General features: G+C 41.0%; 1 long non-coding RNA gene across 1 annotated transcript; it reads left to right on the top strand.

Annotated features, from left to right (window-relative positions):
- The first annotated feature begins 2,771 nt into the window (after positions 1–2,771).
- Positions 2,772–4,094, top strand: LOC119264956. Its single transcript, XR_005131299.1, has 2 exons — positions 2,772–3,011; positions 3,619–4,094. It is a non-coding gene; the product is annotated as an uncharacterized LOC119264956 (long non-coding RNA).
- Positions 4,095–5,951: the final 1,857 nt, after the last annotated feature.

Here is a 5,951-nt window from a genome sequence, read left to right as displayed (position 1 = left end):
GTCTATTAGCAACCTCATGAGCCCAGGCGAGGCACTGTGGCATTAACAGAGGTGGATCTTCTGCTCCCATCTAAGCTAAAGAAAAACTGATTCTGACTCAGAGCAAATTATACTTAAAATTTCATTAAAATTCACACAAAATAAACATGTTTACGCTGTTTCTAAATATTTTTATGCTTAATGAACCTATAGTTTGCAGTATAAACTGAACTCAACAAGCTCATCAAAATCTACGTAATTTTTCTAGATGTCAGAGCAACATTGGTGAACTAGGTCGGCGCAACTTACTTTCGTACAGTTTAAATCAAGGCAAGCTGCGAAACGGGCGCCATCATAAACGTTTGATATACGGTAAGTTTCTTATCACCTCAAATATTAGCATATCATAACCTAATTTCTACATGTAAAATAACTTTGTAAGAGTGTATTTGCAGATTTATGTCGGCATTAAAGCCATAGCTGGCTTACTGATTTGCTTTCTAAATTGTGAGGTTATTTTTCCTGTCGTTTTTCCTGTTGTACTTTCTGTTGAAGCCCTTCTGCTCATATTGCAAGGTTGATAAGCTCCTTAAATGTCGTGCTTTTTGGTGCTCATATGCATAAACGTAATCAGAGGAGTTAACCTATATCGATATATATGAATATGCTTTTCTCTGGATAGAAGTATTTCGGTAAGTCTTGTTTCCAAGCTAGGTAGCTAAATGCTAAACGCTAACTCGATGTGGGGGGGCGGGGTGCTGGATATTTAGTCTGCTGAGGCGTTTTTGCTAGCTGGCTAAGTAGCTAAATGCTAAACGCTAACTCGATGTGGGGGGGGGGGGTGGATATTTAGTCTGCTGAGGCGTTTTTGCTAGCGAGCTAAGTAGCTAAATGCTAAACGCTAACTCGATGTGGGGGGGCGGGGTGCTGGATATTTAGTCTGCTGAGGCGTTTTTGCTAGCTGGCTAAGTAGCTAAATGCTAAACGCTAACTCGATGTTGGGGGGGGGTGGATATTTAGTCTGCTGAGGCGTTTTTGCTAGCTGGCTAAGTAGCTAAATGCTAGCGAGCTGACTCGATGTGTGGACGCTGTTATAAACGCACATATTTAATTTTTAATGTGCAATTTGGAGACTGGCGACCTGACCAGGGTGTATCCTGCCTTCTGCCCGATGACTGCTGGGATAGGTTCCAGCACCCCCCCCACCTTGCTTTCAAATGACTTGGATTAACTTCCATTCAAAGTTAAGAAGATTTTTGTCTTCTCCTGTAAAGTCATTATTTTGGAGATGCATGTTTTTCATTGAACAGCAATGATATGCATTCAGTAAATGTGAGGGAACAAAAAAAGAAAGCAGTTATGCACAGCACAGTCAATGATGGTGACTTTCAGGTGACCAACATTTGTATATTATTATTTTTGAAAGCAATACATTTTATGTTTCATGTAAACAGAATTAAGGACTGCATATGCAAGTCCTTTTGCTGCATGTTTATTGTTTGCACTTTTAATAAATGCAGATATATTTGATGTATGGAAATTGATTTATTTGAGTGCTTGTTAAGTGGGCTTATATTTTAAGAAATACAAAGGCAACAAAATTAAGGCAATAGTTTGCATCGATCTTTCTATGTTGCTGGAACGTAAAAAAATCAGGACAACTTGAATTTGTAGTCATTCATTTTGAATTTATTTAGTTGAGTTTATTAGAAAACGTGAGTAGATTTAACTTAAATATTTTGTGTTGATTGGGGGGGGGGTTAAGTTGAGTCAAATAGTCATTTTAGTTATACTGTGATAATTTATTTAAGTATATTTTAAGTGGCTTAGATAGGTTGCATTTACTTAATAGAACAGAAAGTTAATTCAACTCAGAAAGATCCATGCAAACTATTGCCTTAATTTTTTAAAGTAATTTTAATGCCTCATTTTTTACAGTGGCACTGACCCACATGATATGTGTTTAGGGCTTCCTATATTGAATGTGGATGTGATTTCTGAGTTGCTTTTTTGTTCGCATGGAAAATTCTAGTCAGATGTTGCCGGTCACACTCACTAAGCACCCGTGGGTGGCCACTGCGCTGGTCCACTGTGGGTGGTAATGCCTTCTATGATGTATTCACAGTACAGACAACACTGTGGATTGAGGAATGTTAAATGCCTGCACAACTTTGGAAATGGAATTTCCCATCTGTCTGGCACCCACTATCCCACCTCGATCGAACCCTGAACTCACTTTGCCTTGCCATGAACACACTGACCAATGTTCAGCCTCACTCACAAGACAGTACCTCACAACATATACAGGTGTGGGAGTTCCCAAGCCATCCCCTGAGGTAACTCCGCTTCATAATCAGTTCACCTACTGTTTTCCCATGACTTTTGGCATGTCAATCTATATTCCTTTACAGGAACTTTTTAAACATTCTGTCATCTTGATAACATCCATAGAACATTTTCCCAATATTGCGTTTAGAACATTTCTTCCATTGTTCTCATGTACGACTGTGCAAATGTTTTTAAAATCACATTCTATATTGTGTTATCCAGGGCTGGACTGGTAATCTGGCGTACTGGCCATTTTCCCGGTGGGCCGACAGTCCTTAGGGGTCCTTTTTTTTTTTTTTTTTTTTTTTTAAAGAGAGCCCACAATTTAGAGGGGGCCATTGGCCCATCTTCAATATAGACAGTGGACTGAACCAATCAGGATATAGGACGAAAGCGGCCCCACCCCCTCTCTGCGTGGTCTGCTGTAACTCCTGCTACGTTCAGTGTTGAGCGCGTATGTTAGGAGAGGCAGCATGGAGAAACAGAAGCGGCAGAAAGGGGGAACGCAGAACTTGCGTGCAAAGAAATGGAAGAGTCTCACTTTAGATGCTGCAAAATGCGTAAAAATCACAGACGTGTTCGCTGCTGTAGCCACCACATCCTCTGTAGGTGAAGACAGCAGCAGCAGCAGACAAGGAGAGGAGCAGCCAAAGATGCGGGCTTTTGAAAGGGAAGCCGAGGGACAGACTGAGCAGGAAAGCATAGTACGTAAGCAGGTAGTAACGTTAGGATAACACAGGGACTTTGAGGTGATGGAGGTAACGTTAGCTCTGTTACATGAGAATGATGGGCAATGGCGATTGATTAGTATCAGTATTTAGTGGTATTGCATACTTCCCAAAATCTGGCATGAAACAGCTCCCTTTCATGGATCCCTCTTTTTTTTGGTTAGGAAGCCTTTGTCTCTCAGGTTTTGTTGACTGTTCGTTTTCACAAAGAAAGCAATATAAGTGTGAAAATGTATTTAGTTGTAGTTATTTTTCATTTCTGTTACTTACTTTTTTAAGTTGCCATGATAAAGAGATATTTGGTATTCAGTGTTTTGGATATTGACATGGTAAAAATATTATTTGTGATTGTTATATAATAATGCTAAGACTGAATCCAATGACTTCAACCAATAATTTTTAAATTCATTTTGTTTTTTTCCATGTCGCACTTCTCTGCAACACCACATACATAAATTACAAGTCGGTTGTGCTCTGCTAATTATGAGGGGCCTGGGCGATTTTTTGTCCCAGTCCAGCCCTGGTGTTATCTCAACAATATCCAGGCAAAATGTTCTACCTTTGTTAACATGTCACATTACAGGAATGTGTTCATTGTTGCCGGTGACTTCAACCACTGCAACCTGAGGAGTGTCCTTCTCAAGTACCATCAGCAAATGAGCTTTCCGACGAGGGACAGCAACATACTCGACCAAGTCTACAGCAACATGACGGGGGCCTACAGGGCTGTGCCTCGGCCGCACTTCGGATAGTCCGACCATATCTCCATGTTCCTCTACCCAGCATATAGACAATTCCTCAAGCAAGCACTTCCAGTGAGTAACACTATCAAAGTGCGGAATGAAGAAACTGACTCAGTGCTTCAGGACTGCTTTGACAGTACAGACTGGGATGTCTTCAGAAATGCTGCTGTGAGAGAGGACTGTACTGTTAATCTAGAGGACTATGCTTCTGGGGTAACGAGCTACATCAGCAGCTGCATTGAAAGCAGCAGCAAAGCACTGCAGAAAATACCCCAACCAGAAACCCTGGATAAACAGTAAAGTTTGGTCCATGCTACATAATTGCCATGCTGCATTTCTTTCAGGTAATGCTGAAGATATAAATGTTCCAGATATGACCTGCATAGATCTATCAGGTTACGAGACGTTTTAAGTACGTGCCTTTACGAGACGTTTCGGTAAACACCGTTACGAGACGTTTTTAGTAAGCGCCGTTATGAGATGTTTCAGTAAGATCTACCAACTGGAAAGCAAATTTGGACATGTCACAAAAATTCAAAGAGGCAGGCTGTCTGTGCAGGGCAGAGGGATCTGGATGACCACCAGTATCGGAGGATTTGCAGGAACATTTGTGAAGCTGTGAAGTCGGTTATGAAACCTACATCCATCTGAAACAACTGATCCTAAAGTACGATCCATGTGCAAGTTTTAAGTGGTTTATTAAAACAGGAAAATCCAAGGGGCAAAATTGAGGACAGAAAAAGAGGTCAAAAGCCAAAAAAGCAGTCAGATAAACCAGGCAAAAGTATCCAAAGAGGCAAGAGCAAAAAAGCCAAAAACTCCAAAGAGCAGGCAAAAGTCAAAAACACCAACAAAGACAGGTGAATAAACAAGGCTTGGTAAGGTGGACACAGGGGAACTGGCAGTACTTCGTAAAGTGTGAGTGCAACTGAAAGGTTTGTATAGCAGAGCAGATTAGGGTGGAAAGGAGGATCAGGTTGTCATGGTGACAGTGTTAAAACTCAGGAGAGGTAGACCTCTGGTGGCCGGAAGGGGGATTGCTGACACCGTCTGAATTTCTTGTTTGAATTTTAACAAATAAATCTTGTATTGTTCAACATGAAGCTTTTTAAATTCCGTTTTCCTAGAACATGTAGTTACTCAGATATCTCCCTGTATATGGGTGTGGCGGCAGGTGTCTGCAAACCTTTGGCCATATAGTGCACTGGTTTCTTCTATTAATGTAGATTTCTCTCCTGGCTATACTTTATTTAAACTCATGTCTAAATAAAACACATGTCTGCGCTTGACGTCTTTCATTTAGGAGGAGTGAAACAGTCGCAGGTGATGTAAGCACGGTGCCTGCCAATGACAGTTTTTTGCTCAGTTTTCAACTCTGTCTCCAGACTTTATATGAACACCAATGACCCTTGGTTTATTCTTTAGCCTAGTTAGACCAGAAATGCAACCGGTTGCAGAAGAGAGTAAAGAAAACAGCTAATTTCTGTACTTGGTTTAATTGTGGAAGCTGTTCAAACAGAGAAAGAAGGTTTGGTTTCTTTACATCTGCCTGTGGTTGAGTTTGATTGACTGCTGGTTTGATTTCTGTCATTGGCAGGCACCGTGCTTACATCACCTGTGACTGTCTCACTCCTCCAAAATGAAAGACGTCAAGCGCAGACATGTGTTTTATGTAGACATGAGTTTAAATAAAGTATAGCCAGGAGAGAAATCTAAATTAATAGAAGAAACCAGTGCCCTAATGGCCAAAGGTTTGCAGACACCTGCCGCCACACCCATATACAGGGTGATATCTGAGTAACTACATGTTGTAGGCAAACGGAATTTAAAAAGCTTCATGTTCAACAATACAAGATTTATTTGTTAAAATTCAAACAAGAAATTCAGACAGCAATCCCCCTTCCGGCCACCAGAGGTCTACCTCTCCTGAGTTTTAAAACTGTCACCATGACAACCCTATGGACCAGCACCTGATCCTCATTTCCACCCTAATCTGCTCTGCTATACAAACCTTTCAGTTGCACTCACACTTTACGAAGTACTGCCAGTTCCCCTGTGTCCACCTTACCAAGCCTTGTTTATTCACCTGTCTTTGTTGGTGTTTTTGACTGTTGCCTGCTCTTTGGAGTTTTTGGCTTTTGGCTTTTTTGCTCTTGCCTCTTTGGATACTTTT

The sequence above is a fragment of the Pygocentrus nattereri genome, chromosome 13 (genome assembly GCF_015220715.1).
Source record: "Pygocentrus nattereri isolate fPygNat1 chromosome 13, fPygNat1.pri, whole genome shotgun sequence".
Taxonomy (NCBI): Eukaryota; Metazoa; Chordata; class Actinopteri; order Characiformes; family Serrasalmidae; genus Pygocentrus; species Pygocentrus nattereri.
This window is presented reverse-complemented; position numbering and strand designations above follow the sequence as displayed.